The following is a 16141-nucleotide window of genomic DNA, read 5'->3' as shown; positions in this document are numbered from 1 at the left end:
TCGTAATACTTATACAGTCATGGTGTAATAGTCTTTTTTCTAGAAATGTAAATTTTCGTACGATCAAATTTGTAGTTGAAAATGAGCGATTTTTCACGGTTGTGGGGAGAAAACGATTTTTGAATTTTCTTTTTTTTTGCGATAAATCCCCTTTGGAAGACGCGGAGGCGCGACATTTAAACTCGAAAATTGCTCTTGGAGTGCGATACACCCCGTGTGACCACGAAGGGTTAACAAATGCAGAAGCGAATCATATTTGCCTGTGAATTCTTGGAACATTCTGTGCTTGCAGATTGGAAAAAATAGTATTGCGAAGTTTATTAATGTCTGGCATGTAGGTACTATCCTTGTGTGCCTACGTTTAACCGCATTATAATCTAGGTGAATAATTAACAACTTAAACGACCGTGCCGAATTATAATGACGTACGCCTTCGAACTAGAAATTCTGAATCGAATAGATGTCCAGCGAAGAAAGTAACACAATTACGCATTAATTTCATCGGATGGGCGAGCTTGCTATGTAAATTGGAACGAACTATTCACGACGTGGAAATCAATTTCCCTATCAGCTCGTTATTCCCGTAATGATAATACAATTATTATTAAAATAGCCGTTCACAATGTAATGTTACAATCCTATTAATACCGATGAGAGGATTGCTGATATATCACCGATGATTTAACTATTAGAATACTGGAGAATTCAGAGGCCAATATGCGCAGACACATGTGCAAACGTAAATTTATTCAGGTGGTGGGACAAAAACATTGTGGAGATATGGGACGTCCTAGAGGGCAGCACTGGCAAATCATGCACAGCTCTGGATTGGTGGACTTTGACTTGCAACAGTGAGAGCTCATAGCAAATTATCAGGTATCCAGGTTCAATAAATTAAAAATCTCGCTGGCCGACATTTTCACTTTTAAGTACACTTTAAGTAGGCTTTTAAGGGGACTAGATAGTCGAAAAATCGATTTTTTATTGCATTTTTCCGAAAGTACTATCTTTTCTCAATAAAATGGCGCTTGGTTTATAGTAAAATTTGCAAAATTGTAGATTTGGCAGCTAAAAACTTTAAATGCGTTTTTGTCGAATATTTTTTTCTCTTCATTTTTTCCTGATTGCGAGCGAATTGAGGTTCAAATCGACTTGGAAAAAATTACAGGATGTGTAAAACATGTGTCATTTCGGCGCGAACCTCTGATATGGTCCGTAAAAATTCGAGACTTTCATAAAAAAATTAAGAAATCACCGCATTTTTTTATTTACTCCGTCTGCAAAAATCATGGCGGACAAATACATAGAGCGAGCGGGGTGGCGGTCGCCTACAGGGCCACGGCCGCCATTAGAAATTCCCAATTGACGTCGTAATTATCACTAATTGGACTCCGAATTATGCTCGCCTGACACCTAGCGCGTGAAACGCCGTCGTTCGAGGCGCGGAATTATGAATTGCCCTTTCTGTCTACGGAGTCAAATCATCGGAATGACATCGGGTCATTGAGGGACGATAGACGATGCGGAGGAAGAAAGCCGCAGCCACCCCATTGGGGAGCGCGTTTCCAGATGGCAGATGTTGTATTGTGAAATAGAACATGAATAGTGGTTTGCGCCCTCTGTTGCGATCTTTGCAAACATCTACGACCAAATACGTCATTTAGCAAACTAATCCTTCTAGCTTCTCAAAAAAAAAAATTCAAGTCGTTTGGACCAATTCTAAAAAAGTTATGCGATTTTAAAAAGTGTCCGAATATTAATGCGAGTCACTGTACATACGTATCTGGACGCTACTGCTTAAAGGCTTTGGGCCAGGGCTTGAATAGGTTTCGAAAATCACTGTTTCAAACTGTTATATAAAGGTTCTGACTGAAAGAGTTATGAAGAACCTTTATTCGGAATAATCGTTATAAAGAACCTAAATATCAGACTGTATAAGTATAAGTTACGGTTCCTATATAGCTCTATAACTTTTCTTTTTTAGGTTCTATAACTTTTATTTCTTAGGTTCTATAACTTTTATTTTTTAAGTTCTATACAAGTTACAAAGCGGTTATAGAATCGATTCTTGTAACGATTGTACAGAGTTTTACAGTAAATGAAATCACAACATATTACAAGTATAGATTACTGTGTAACCAAATTGTTTAAAAATTATTATAAATAAGTAAGCAAATATATATTATGTACACATTTGTACATATGTATACAGGTGATCCTTGCATATCGCCGAGTGTATACATATACACATGTACAAATGTGTACATAATATATATTTGCTTACTTATTTATAATAATTTTTAAACAATTTGCTTACACAGTAATCTATAATTGTAATATGTTGTGATTTCATTTACTGTAAAACTCTGTACAATCGTTACAAGAATCGGTTCAATAACCGTTTTGTAACTTATATAGAACCTAAAAAATAAAAGTTGTAGAACCTAAAAAATAAAAGTTATAGAACCTAAAAAATAAAACTTATAGAGCTATATAGGAACCGTAACTTATACTTATATAGTCTGATATTTAGGTTCCTTATAACCGTTATTCCGAATAAAGGTTCTTCATAACTCTTTCAAGAACCGAAATCTTTATAATAACGGTTTCAAGCCCTGCTTTGGGCACACCAAGGTCGACAAACGTTTGGGGTTTGTGAGTTCCCAATGCAATTGAGCAATAAAGCGATATTTCTGAAAGTAAAAGCCACTAAATGTGTTCGTCAATACCAATTCTACGGGCTACGCTTATTCGGTCACATTCGTACACATCTCGAGGCCTGAAGGTATGTACTAATGTTTAAAAGTGTGCCGAATACGCCCGGTATCTTTCAACTTGCAAGCAGGATAGATAATTATTATATCTCTGCAAGGCAGAACGCGCGAAATGTACAATTTTTCCCCGCTCGATTTGTAGCACAAGGGCGATGGGGTGGTCCAGGGGCCCGCGGCATTCCCGCTGGTAAACGATCGCTGATACAGTCTGTTGTACCTATGCGACACTCGTACTACCGATCCCAGGTGTGCGCGGCTACTACTTCGATGCCGATGCGTGATTAGAGTCCGCGGGGAAATCTAGCAGCGACATGCAGCCGGAGGTAATGCTCGCGTCTCGCTGAGCCCCCGGCGTGCCTTTCCGCACTTCCGGTACGCGCTCCCTCGATTCGGTTCGCTGCTCTATGCCGCGCTGATCGCGCTATCCGTCTCTCCAGTCAGCCGGTTAGCCAATGCCGATAATTCTGGCCGCACACTGCCGCACAAACGATAATGCGCGATCAACAATTCGGACGAATCTAATTAGCGATAATCTCTCGTCTCGTGGTTTTAAGCAAACATACCGCGCGCCTGTACCGTGATCTGATCACCTGGTATTAGTAATCGATAGCTCGACAGCTTTTAGAGCGTCCGAGCCGAGAGTTGAAAATATGTCGGTGAAACGGGTATGCCTAGATAACTGAAACGTTCAACATCTTCTTTCTGTTTCATTCAGTGCTTTCGATAGGGTGACTTGGGCTGTTTTAGGGGGCGGCTCTGTCCGCCTATGCCGATTTAGCCATTTGGTTAGGTATATGGAAAAGTTTGTGCGTTGTCTGATGAACTTAAATGATATGTGATGTAACTTAACTTGCTTCATTTTGTCTTATTTTTGAATGCTGATAAGACTAGAAACCAGGATAGGGTAGACCGGGGGCGATTGTAACACGTTAAATATCTCAAAACATACCTATGATAGGTAACACAAATTTTGGATATACGATGAAGAATGACATTTCGAATACACACATACATGTCCTAACAGTATAGATGTATATAGTGAAGAAAATAACTTTTCGATACACTAAAGTAACTTTTTCTCACTGATTTAAAATTGTAATATAAATACCCCCTTTGCAAGTACCTGTTTTTCTTTTTTTTTAATATTTAATCTGGCCATTTATAAAGTAACACCGATCGTTACTTATCACTTTTAAGTGTCTCGTTAATCAAAATTTAAATCTAAGGATGCACGTATTTTATGCGGTATCGTTTCGCGTAAAATTCAGTTCCAGAATCGTGGGACCAAAAAGAGGCTATTTTTTGGGTCACTCTTTATAAAATGGTAATAGCTCGTCAAGGAACAGAATGTTCAGTAGGTAGTTAGACATGCCTGAGCGTAGGTGGCACATAAGTCCAAAGTCTGAGTGTTAAAATACCTACTTACGTCTGTGGTACACTTATTTAACATTCTGGAAGTATGTATACCTGAGTTTTCAAAAATGTATGCTATTTGAATGACACCGCAAATATGGCAAAGCCACTGCATAAAAAGTCGGCTATAAAATGTGGCAAGTTATTTTTGACAACCGATAGGGATAGCGTTAAAATTGTCTCTCATGTTTTTGAGAGCATGGATCCAGCAGTGATACCACGCCTGTCACATAAGAGGGCTCATCAGTACCACTAAAAACTTGAAATTCCTTCCTTAGGACTTAGAGCCTCTCATTGTCAGTTTTACGAAGACGTAGCAAGGTTTCAATCCCGTAGAGTCCATTCTAGGATCCCACAGGTATTTTCAATTATCTTGAATAGGAAATTCAATTGATCATCGGAAATTCTCAAGAAATATCACCTAGACCACCGCAACAAAACAGGACGACCATATAATACAGGAGCGACTCCCAACGACTCTGGAAATTAATAGACTTTTATAGATCGAATATGGGAGGTATGGACTGAGTTCTGAGGTTGAATGCTTGGTCCGCGAGAAACATGAGAATGCGAGTGGAGAGGAGGAAACATAAACTCGTCCTGGGGACGTAAATTGGTGTCATTCTTCACATATCCGGAAGGCCGTATGTTCTGGTTTCCACTGCGCCTTTTCTGTGTCGTTTTTCGCCCTTCTCTTTTTTCTCCTGTTACGGGCCGATAAAAGAGCTCGAAGAGGATGAGCAAAGTCCACAGAGACATCGGCAGAGATATCATCAAAGCGAAACCATCGATCGTGTTCATAAATTCGGTGTCCAACTGGTACGTGTGCAACCGTCTCTCGAGTGACGTAGATTTTCCATCGTACCTTACAGTCTTCTCCGTTTTATTTTCACATTTTTCCTTTCCTCCCCCCGCATCCCCTACCTGCGTCCTCCTCGTCCTCTCCTTTATTATTGCTTTTATATTGCTGCAGGACATCCGTTTTGTTGGGTAGATACCGAATTACCTTTGTAAATGTATATTTCTCAAATGTAATGTTTCAAATGTAATAGAGGCAAGATTGAGAATGTTTCAGGCAAACGACTATAGTTTCTAACATAAGTAGGGGAGAGTGAGGGAATTACAGACGCGGGGTAAACCCGGACCTGTCTTCCCACGGTATTGTTACATTATGCAAGTATTTAGCTGCGTTTAGTGCTAAGCAAACTGTCACAAGGGAAGGCTGCGCGCAGCCGCAAATGTGAGTGTCGTGAAATCTTCTCATAGCTTTTCTTATAATCATATGCTTGGGTATTTTGAGTCTATGGTGCATTAAAACTATACGAACCGGCACAGCATATTTTTTTCGTAGTTCGGTTACTTAATTCTAAATAAAATCGTGGGGTCGCTTTGTATACAATATACATGTCCGTATTTGTTTTATTTGAAACTTTGTAACTTTTGTTCAAAGTTTTTTATTCTTCCAGATGCCCTGAAACGATATTAGGAAGAATATACGTAAATATTCGTTGAGAGATCCTGAGATAGCCGTGAACGAAGTTGAAGAAAAAAGGCTTTCATTCCGTCAGGCAGGAAACAAACATTCCATCCCACGAGCAGCCATGTTCGATGAACCAAAAAAAAAAAGAAAACTGTTTCAGACCCACAGCGCAGAAGAAAACTAGTGTTTAGTAAAGCCCAAGAGACTTTTAAGTAACCGTCCACATTCACCCCCGATAGCGACGGGTAATTGCGGGCAGAAAGAGTTTTGTTTTCCTTTCAAAAGATGATTTGTTTATTAAAGTATCTGTAATTCTTACAGTATTGCCTTTGTAGATAATTAACTAAAGATCAATTATCAATAAAATGCATCTGATTAGAGGCAATAGTTTTGTTTCTATTTAACTTCTCAAACGGACGCAATAATTTTTACAGATTCGTTATTTGCTCTTTAGTGCACGCTACCGCGGACAAAACTGAAAACACGTGTCTTATGTGTTGGTTGAAAATGCATCGGTGGTATAATAAAAACATTAGGGCTACGTGCGAACTGCCGTTAACAGGGGTTACTATCTTATCGCTAGTCTTCTTTGGCGTCTCGTCAGCTGATTGCTTCGAGACAAACGTTGAGCGGTCACTGTATAGCTGACAATAGCTACACTTATCTAATTACGTAATTAGGTAGTAGGGAGAACGTTTCTGTTTATTTTATTGTCGAGAAAGTGTGGGGAAGATATTAGTGTACGCGAAAACAGTCTACGTGGAGTCTACTGTGGCAAAATCAAACTGGTTAGAACACTGCATTTGTTCACTTCGAGAATTTACCGTCAGATGTCACTACTGGCCTAAGGAATGCACGAGTGCATACATACAACGTAGAGAAAGAGTGTGACATGTGATAAATTGCATAAAAATCTTCTGTTCAGACGCCACTGTGCCGCGTTGCTGGATATGCATGCAAAATTTATGACAAAAAATCGTGATAAAAGAAGAGGTAAAACTGAGAGTCATCGGCTGGATAGGCTTTTAGCATTTAACCTCTGACACAGAAGCACATCGCAGCTAGGTTAAAACGGAAGTGAACTATCAAGTTCAAGTGTTTACGTGTTTATGTATACATAGATGTGCATGGTCACAGGCAAGCCAAGGATTCCTTTGACCGATCAAACAACGTAAATTCACTGATTAGGTCGAGAACAAAGGCGAATCTCTAAGGCACCTTCACTCGATCAGGATCAACTTCGCTTTGAACTAGATCGATATCGAGATTCCAGTTTCAGAGTGAATAAGGTGTTCTATATCATAACTTTATATGTACCGAGCTCTCACATTCTCAACCATGAATTTCTATAGGGAATCGAAGGCCTATGGCTTTAGATTTCTTATTCCCCTTCGAGTATTAGTTCGAGGAATTAATCAGATTTCTTGTTCCCCCGATACTTTACCTGGTTTCGATACCGTGGGTGTAGGAGCTCAAACAATTAGTTAGAAAATAAGCTCGTTGACTTGCTCTGTTCTGGTTGTGGACAATCGAACGTTTGAAATGTTTGAGGGTGCAACCAATTTTGAATTGATTTTCCGACATGTTTAGGGTTCCTGTTCGGGGATAAAAAAGATTTTCAAACCGTAAATAATCATTAACGGATCTTGATAAATAGGCGATGAAATCAGCATTTATATACAGTAAAAAATTATTATAAAATATTGTTATGACTCTAAACTACATAAATATTTCTGTCTATGTTCAACTTTGCTTATTACTGTATTAATAATTTGTACTGTTAGATTTTACTTGTACGTGGTATTAGTATCATTAAGCCACTCTCAGGAATTCCAACTCTCATATCGTCGGTGATACTGCAACATCGCGTATGAGCAGTTTGTAAATACCGCGTATCTGCAAAAGTAGCAAAATTGAGATTTCGTGCCCACGGTTGCCAATCGCTGTTTCGCTTTTTTTAAAAGTCACGCCATGTGAAATAGCCAATAGGAAGCCGCCTTTTTACCAACGGAACCAGCAGGTTCAAGGATACCGTGAATCCGTCTTCTTAGCAAGTTGGCGACAAAACCGCGCATTTGCAGAGAAATCAGGTGAAGTGACGGCACGTTTGGTGCGTGAAAGTGACTTTACACAGCAATTAAGCATTTTTATGATGAATTGATGTTACTATTTATTACAAGGCGTGCTAAAACTGGCCCAAAAAGGTTCAGTCAAAGAAATCCCTTAAAATGGCTGAAATATTAAATTTTTTCTTCCTCCTGTAAAATCGGTAAAATGCAGAACCGCGGTATTCACAAACTGCTCATACGCGGTGTTGCAGTATCACCGACGATATTATTCCTTCTTGTCAAATAACGGCACTCCATATTTCTAACTTTTCCCCAACTATCATCGTATCTAGCTACATGCCCAGCAATTAAGGAAAAGCGACAAAACGATTTAGACAGCTCCACTGAAAATTCCAACAAAAGGATCATTCAAAGTCGATGACAGTGAAACTCATATCTTCCGCGTTCCTGAAGCTGAAGCAGTCTCAAGAGTCGCCGAAGTTCGCAATCAGCCGCGTCGCCAAGAATCAGTTTCCTCCTCATCGATCGGCATCCCTCTAATATAAGGATCACATTGGCCTTCACTTTCTACACCGATGCCGCAGCCTGGACGAACGTCGTGGGGAGTTTACCGCAATCAGTTGCGTCGTCGTCGCCGGCAGCGCGTGTGCAGGTCAAAGAGGAGACGAGAGAAGGGAGCAGGAAGTCGATTCGCGGATCGATCGAACGTTTCGATACGGTCGTCCCAAAATGTGGCGTCTATATTGACTCCCGGACCGATCGCCCGCGAAGGCGCTCGACTGCACCGCTGCGGACTAAGAAGACCGTCGTCGGAGTCAGAGAGATCGTAGCCAGAAGCTACGGTGAACAGACGACACGGGGGACGGAGATTTCCGTGATAAAACCGAGATTGCGATCCCTTGCCAATCCCGGGGGTACCTCCGTGGGAATGAACGAAACTACGGGAGATCGGTCTTTGGGATCGTAGACGGTGTATCGAGCGTTTCCCGAGTGCGGCACACGTATGAGCGGTGCGACTGGAAACCAAAACGACCAGACTATTCTTGTCCACCGAGGCATGCTTGCACCGGCGATGGAATGGAAAGGCGCGGTCCACTTCCGGGGGAGAATCAGCAAAATGGTCTTACGTAAACAAATCTTGATCGATCTATCTCTTCCTAGGGATACACGGAATAATTTCTACTGGTTTCTGAGACTTTTGCGAGAGAAAATATATCGGTTGGCTGGATTCTCTCTTGATCCTATCAAGTGCGAATGGGTAGTCGCCACGACACTTTGGGAGTAGAAGAGAACAGAGAATGTATATTATGATATTTCCTGGTACTCGGTTGTTTGGCCAAAAAGTGGCGAACGAAGCAGAATTATCAAGCGAAAGTAGAGGTACTGGCGTGACTTTACGTTAGTAGTAAATAGTAAAGTTAATAGTAAAGAAACTAAACATACCGTGCGCAGGAGTTCGATCAATCGCTTAAATGCTCAGGGAAGTCTAATAACGAGACCACGGTAGTGTCTCGCGCCAAGTATGTGCGCAGCGCGAGACGACCGTGCCTCTATTACGCGAGACACTTTTTGCAAGAACCCTTCGATTCTCGAATCTCAATAAAATGGGTGATCCGATTAATTTTTTAATGGTCTTAATGGATAGCTTGGGTTTGATTTACATATGAAAAGTGTCTCCGTTTTGTTCCTACGTGCCTTAGGAGCGGAGATATTTTTTATGCAGAGTTCTAATGTGGCGACTTTTATATTAAGATATTTTCTCCATTGTCATGTGTGGGCAAGAGGGGAGTGTGGTAAGAAATATACCGTCAATTCACGCAGCACGAAAAAGACAAAAATCTGATGCGTTCGGTTCGCTTGTAAACGCAACCTAGTTAGTGTCAATCAATCATAACCTGTCAAGTGTCAAATAAGGTAAGTTGTCAAATTTTTTTTAATAGACTTTTTATGTAGAAACGAAGGGGATGCACAGACTTGAAAGTTGTCCAGAGAAGGTTCGACAGAGAAGCATCTTCTTTCGCACAAGTTTCTGGAAATTTGTCAAATTAGGTAAATCGACAAAATTTGTCAAAAGACATAGCATTAAGAATTAAGGGGGGACCCCACCCAGAAGCCACTAAAAAGTTTGGGAATTTTTTGATCGTATAAATAAAAATATTGGGCTTGGATTTTTTACATAGTGTTGAAGCAATCTTTATTTTGATACAAAAAAATATTTTTTATGGAAAATTGTACAAAATGGCGGCAAACGAAATGGTCTTCCGGAGCAGTGCAAAAAAAACTGGCCCACACTCCCGGGAATGACTGGATCATCTGAGAAGGCAATACAACAAAGATATATAAACAGGAATATATTCTCCACAACCTAGCGTAGGATTTTCTCAAAATACGAATTGTTTTGGAGATCGTAGCAGTTTGAAGAATTGACTTTAATTTTTTACATAAAAACTTGCACTGAAATGTTTGTAAAAAATCGAATAATTGAAATATCAATAATATCCTACGCTAGGTTGTAGAGAATATATTCCTGTTTATATATATTTGTTGTATTTCCTTCTCAAATGATCCAGTCATTCCCGGGAGTGTGGGCCAGTTTTTTTGCAGTGCTCCGGGAAGCCATTTTGTTCGCCAACAGCACAGGGAGCCTTTTTCAGCGCCTAGAGGCGAGCAACCGGCCTAGCGTCGAGCTGACCCATTGCTAAGCATAGAATCAGTGAGGAGAACTGCCAGTAGTGTAGGTCCACTCGTTAGGAGCACTGTTAACACGGATTTAGTAGCTACCCAGGCCGCATGAGGTCTCTGAAAGCAGTATTAATTCTCGGATTTTGTACTAGGTGGCACTCACAGCGTTATTCCGTAGGGAGCGCTGTCTCCTCCTCCCGAGACCGAAGAGTGGGGAACACTCTCGTGAACCAAGCTAAGGTACACTCGTATGAGCACAACGTGTGCAAGACTTTAACCTCAAATACATTTATAATTTTTATTGTTAACCAAGAGTGATCATTGTCCTTCCCAATCTTCGGTCTACATCGTGTACATCACCTGCAGAAGTAGGGCCTGCTATAATTACTAATGTGCCTGTAATCCCTACAATTCGGTGGGGGTACTATCATAAATCATATCATGTTTCTGAAATTTTGCGGGACGCTTGGAGACGCTTGCTCTCCATCGCTCTCTCCTTTTCTGAACATCGTTAAGTGCACATCGTGTGATGCAAATTGTAATTTAATATTGCCCAAATAAATTGTAATTTAATATTTCCCAAATAAATTGTAATTTAATATTTCCCAAATAAATTGTAATGTAATATTTCCCAAATAAATTGTAATGTAATATTTCCCAAATAAATTGTAATTTAATACTTCCCAACAAATTGTAATTTAATATTTCCCAAATAAATTCTAATGTAATATTTCCCAAATAAATTATAATGTAATATTTTATAAATATATTTTATTTTATACGTGTATGCACTTGGAAATTTTTAATTCTCAAAATATAATTTGAAAGTGATGTTAGTCAAAAATTAAAAAAAATGATTATATTACTTAATTTGTAATATAACACAAAGTGATTAATTCAGTTTTTTTTTAATTTTTGACTAACACCACTTTCATAATCACAGGCCCATATAGTCATAAGTAAGGGATGCATTGAATACAAATTTTGAAATGCCCACCATTAGTAATATAGTGCAAATCCAACCCGCTTGAGGGTGTTAATGCTGTGCTAACAAAATAATACCCGTAGTGGAGCACCCCTGCGCGTAGCGTAAGTATACAGGGTCATCCGTTAAAACTGGAACCTACGCGCGCACGAACAGACGAAAATGGCAACACCGCAATGAAATAGAATACAAGTTGTTACGTAGAATAAACATTACGTTTTTCTGCCGCGCCACAAAAATCATTATGCCCTATTACAACTGGCAGTATGATTTACAGAGTGTATACGTGCGATAATGAAAAATAAACCGTATTACATGGTGTACTTTGAAATTTCAGATTTCTACTTCGTCTTCGTTATTTCAGCGTCTTTCCACATCAATTTTTAGCGACACAGTTTTGAAAGAATGAAGCTTTAAGAAAATTCGATTTAGAAAAATTCATTTCTTGACTCTGCAAATGAGAATACCTCCTTAATAAGCAGGAAATTTAATGTATCTAATCATCTTATACCCTTTATTCAATCATAGCATAATTGTCGTAATATCATCATATGATACCGCTGAAAATAAATGTTAAAAATGTCTTATAAGTAATAGTCTTTAGACATACTACGCGTTCCCTTAACGGTGATAGGTACGTCATAGAAGGCTGCAAGCAGATTATACTGTATAATATCGATTAAATATGCAGTTTGTGGTCACACATGCATCCGGTCTACATAGTTTGAAATTTAAATGGGTATTTAATAGGTTTCCTAGTTCTCTACGCGTTTAAAATACCAGTGATCCTCATTGTATGGATAAAAACAAATTTTGGTATCATCGGATTAACAAACACCAATCTATGTATTATCTATGTAATATTTGGAACAAAACATCATTGGCATTAATATTTCGGGGCAGTGATTTTAAAAAATCTCCGACTTCAATGAATAAATTCGACATAACACTTTCGCTGTGGTACCTACAGTGACTCGCATTAATATTCGGACACTTTTTAAAATCGCATAACTTTTTTAGAATTGTTCCAAACAACTTGAGTTTTTTTGAGAAGCTAGAAGGATTAGTTTGCTAACTAACGCGTTTCGTCGTTTTGAAAAAAAAAATGTATTTGGTTGGAATAGCGAAAAGAATAGTAAAGGTCTGGGTTAGGTTGGTGTCGAACTTCCCCTCTCCGAGAGCCGCACGAGTCGGGCCCCCGGTCAGCCGGTTCCCCCACTTATTTTTCTCCAGGCGTCGCACGAGACCCGGCAAGGAGAGAGTGCGGCACCTGGAGGAGAAATTCATCAGAGTGAAGTAGGTGTGGAGGGGGCCGTTCTCCTACGGCTCTACGGAGCAGGCGAGAAGGAGAGGGAGCCACTGCGGCTCGCGAGCCGCTAGTTCGACACCCCTGCGTTAATGGCCCGGGTTGAAGAATTTGGGGCCTTTTTCGTATAACTTTTGAACTTCAAAGGATATCGGAATGCAATTTGCGCCGAAAAATGAGGAAAAATTATCCCTTCTTAATGATGGATAATTTAATATATTTCACGTTTACTTAATTTTTCTTTTATCAATTATTTAGCCATAATTCTTGTGAAATGCTTTTGCAAACTTCTTATTTGATACTTTATTTAATGCTCTTCTTAAAATTCATGGTGTTGATAAACAATAGGCCACTTATTTCTGTATCATTACTTTCATAAATTGAGATATAAAATTTTTATTCAATTATATATTAGTTCTACAGCCTCAGAATCTAATGTTCTGGTTTTGCTTTACAAAACCGAAAACTGTCAAAAGAAAGCATGGGGAAGTGTAGCTGATACCGCAAAAGGTTTTTGCGGGTTTAAAGGGTTAAATCTAATATCTTCTATTCCAATTAACTACTTCAAATAAACTGATACATAATTTAGAGTTTTAAATACATGTAGTCTAGCTGTATTGGCTCCGTTTCGGACCGACAGTGTCAGAGTAGCAAATAACTGCAAGGATCTGCTTTCAAGGAGCCCGAACCCCGTCACGAGAGTGACAGACAATATGAGTGACATGAACAGCATATCTTCCCGGTCTATGTATTCAGCTGGGTCCAACCCAAGACCCGACCTTTCCTCTCAGTATTACGGACAGAGTTTCGCTTATTTCGGTCGAAATTATAGTCAAAATATCCCTGGGAATTTCTCTCAAATCAATTTCTCTCATCCCATAATACGGTCAAAGATTTCAAATTGAAATGCAATCGATCAGGCATTTCGGTTACCTCAGATTCTCGTACTATTACGGTCAGAGTTTTGCTTATAGCTTATTACAGTCAAAGGTGATAGAGAGAAACTTCCTGGTGCGCGGGTCAACCTCCAGAACCTTCGCTTAATCCGGAAACTACAGTAATTTTATTCGTGTAATTCGTAATTAAAAGTACCTAGTCCGAATTGCTCCGTGCTTGAACTCAAATTCACCGACATAACCTCGCCAATCCATCGGTAATACCTACTCTCAACAAGGTGTAATGAGATATGTGAAAATTTTAATATTCAACAGTGGATGACTGAAGTCGCACGCAGGCAGGGAACCGAACCCTAACCCGTACCCGGTTCTACCGGACCCGCCGTACCGTCGACTAACCCGCCTAACCGGGTAACAGAATTCATCTGTAACTCGGTTAACCGAGTTAATGTGGTTACAGTAATACGGTGAAAGCCATAGTTGTAACCATGTTTCCAAAAAGTAATGAATTTTATTTCAATATCGGAGACTCCTTGGTAGGGTGATGCATGCACGTGAATGTAATAAATATGCGAGGTCAAATGAACTTGGCCGCGCCGAATTCACGAGCGTTTGCCAACGCACAGTGGGAGATTTTGGACAAAAATCGCTCGACAGCGCAAATCTTGACCGATTTCAATAATTTTTTTTTTTAAATACTCGTAAAGGACTCAGCAATAGCGGAGAACTACAATAAAACCAGCATCTGTTGGTCTAATCTATAGAAAATACTATTTAGCATAACATAACGTAAAAACATAAATAAATAAATTTTGCAGATTAAAGATGTTAAAAATTAATTTTTTGTAAATTTAATATTGACTATAAAATAAAAAAATTTACTTTAAATTTACAAAATTTATGTTCTAAATAAACTCGTTCTATAAAAATAATTTCGTTTTTTTTATGTATTTTGGAAAATATAAAATGTATGATACTGCCGGGTCGCTCCTTGTGTTTATTGCTGTACGGTGGGGTAGCGGGCCTTCGTGAGGGTACCAGAGGGCCATCTGGGAATTGTCGCGCTGGTGGAGGAAACGTGACAACAGAGGCATTTGTCCCAGGGCGAAGGAGGGTACCCTAAGTGGCCCAGGGAAGCAGTCTTAAGGGGGGAGTAATCGGTCCAAAAAATCGATTTTTTGGGGACTTAATCAATAGCATGTCATGTGGCAAACATGTTCATAAAGCGTCCGGCTAAAATTCGAACTCTAAAAGCCCGTCCAGACCATTTTTATGCGCGCAATTACACGCGCGCGCGGCAAGAGCGAAAACTTTATACACTTTTACGTTTTCCTCGGAAACACTTTTTCCACATTTACAAAACGCGGTGTAAACGATAGCTTAAAAACGATTCTCCTAATTAAGTTGTGCTTGTGCACACATTTAGTTTATTACTTCCTCTCGTCGATGTACCTAAAAAGAAATCGAAATTTTATTTTATCCACTTTTTTCCTTAAAACCGAACGAGAAAATCTTATGAAATACACCATTTCTTGGCTACCACCGCTTAAAAGCTCATTATTTACTCAATTTCGTTCTTTTTTGTCTCCAAGTGGGTAGCTACTTGGTGGTAGCCAAGAAATGGTGTATTTCATAACATTTTCTCGTTCGGTTTTAAAGAAAAAAGTGGATAAAATAAAATTACGATTTCTTTTTAGGTATATCGACAACGTAATTTCACACGCAACAAAAAACTACTTGTTTTTTTCGCTGTAGTGACTATATGCAACGGTCGCCAGAACCTACACCGATTTGCAACTCCGGGGGTGAGATCACGGCGGAATCTGAAAATTACTCCATAACCAGCGGCTATTTTGTAACATAACAAAGTTTGTTTACATGCACACAAAGATATTTCAAAAGTTTTGAAAAAGATTCGTTGCGCTGGCTCTTTGAAAAAATAAACAAACTTGTCCCTTTTTTAAGTGTTTTACAGGAGGCTCCCCCAATCAAGATAACCGCCGTGGAGCAAACATTTGCGAGCGACTGTGGAATATAATTCATTCATAGAATTATATTTTGTAATATCTAACAAAAAGTTGTTTGTAACTTGTGTAAATTGTTTTTTTTTTAAGTATTAACATTGCACGATACAATAAAAATTTGTTTAAGTGTAAGTATGGGCATTTAAATTGGTTGTCTAGTGATTTCCCTAGTTTATGTCTGTCCTTGTCGAGTGACGCCTCTTATTATATCTCCTCTGCTCGCGGCGAACGCTTGCGACCATCGCGCACACTCGCCGCGCACGCAGTGTTCCATCTCGCTCCCCCCTTCGGCCAGAAAGAAGCGTGAAACGAACACTCGGAATTAGGGCTCTGTTCACGATACGGGCTCAACGCCGGTCCCGACCAGCGAGCCCCTAACGAGGAAATACTGTATTTACATACGCTTCAGCAAAGCCGAGACGTTTCCGTCTATTATTGCCATTTATGAACGGCTTTTGTCTCGCCGCTCTGCCGTAAATTGTAGCAGAGTATAGAACATTTCGTATAGTTTC

The 16141-nt window shown here is 39.5% G+C and overlaps 1 protein-coding gene and 2 long non-coding RNA genes across 19 annotated transcripts in view; 2 read left to right on the top strand and 1 right to left on the bottom strand.

Moving 5' to 3' along the window:
• The window catches only part of LOC143375392 (CUGBP Elav-like family member 1-A), a 628399-nt gene that overhangs the window by 170505 nt on the left and 441753 nt on the right, over positions 1-16141 (bottom strand). The gene's annotated exons all lie outside the window — the stretch shown is intronic.
• LOC143375508 (uncharacterized) lies at positions 5237-6052 on the top strand. Its single transcript, XR_013086918.1, has 2 exons — positions 5237-5427; positions 5654-6052. It is a non-coding gene; the product is annotated as an uncharacterized LOC143375508 (long non-coding RNA).
• On the top strand, positions 10485-11043 carry LOC143375496 (uncharacterized). Its single transcript, XR_013086910.1, has 2 exons — positions 10485-10531; positions 10597-11043. It is a non-coding gene; the product is annotated as an uncharacterized LOC143375496 (long non-coding RNA).

Source organism: Andrena cerasifolii, chromosome 1, assembly GCF_050908995.1.
Source record: "Andrena cerasifolii isolate SP2316 chromosome 1, iyAndCera1_principal, whole genome shotgun sequence".
Classification (NCBI taxonomy): domain Eukaryota; kingdom Metazoa; phylum Arthropoda; class Insecta; order Hymenoptera; family Andrenidae; genus Andrena; species Andrena cerasifolii.
This window is presented reverse-complemented; position numbering and strand designations above follow the sequence as displayed.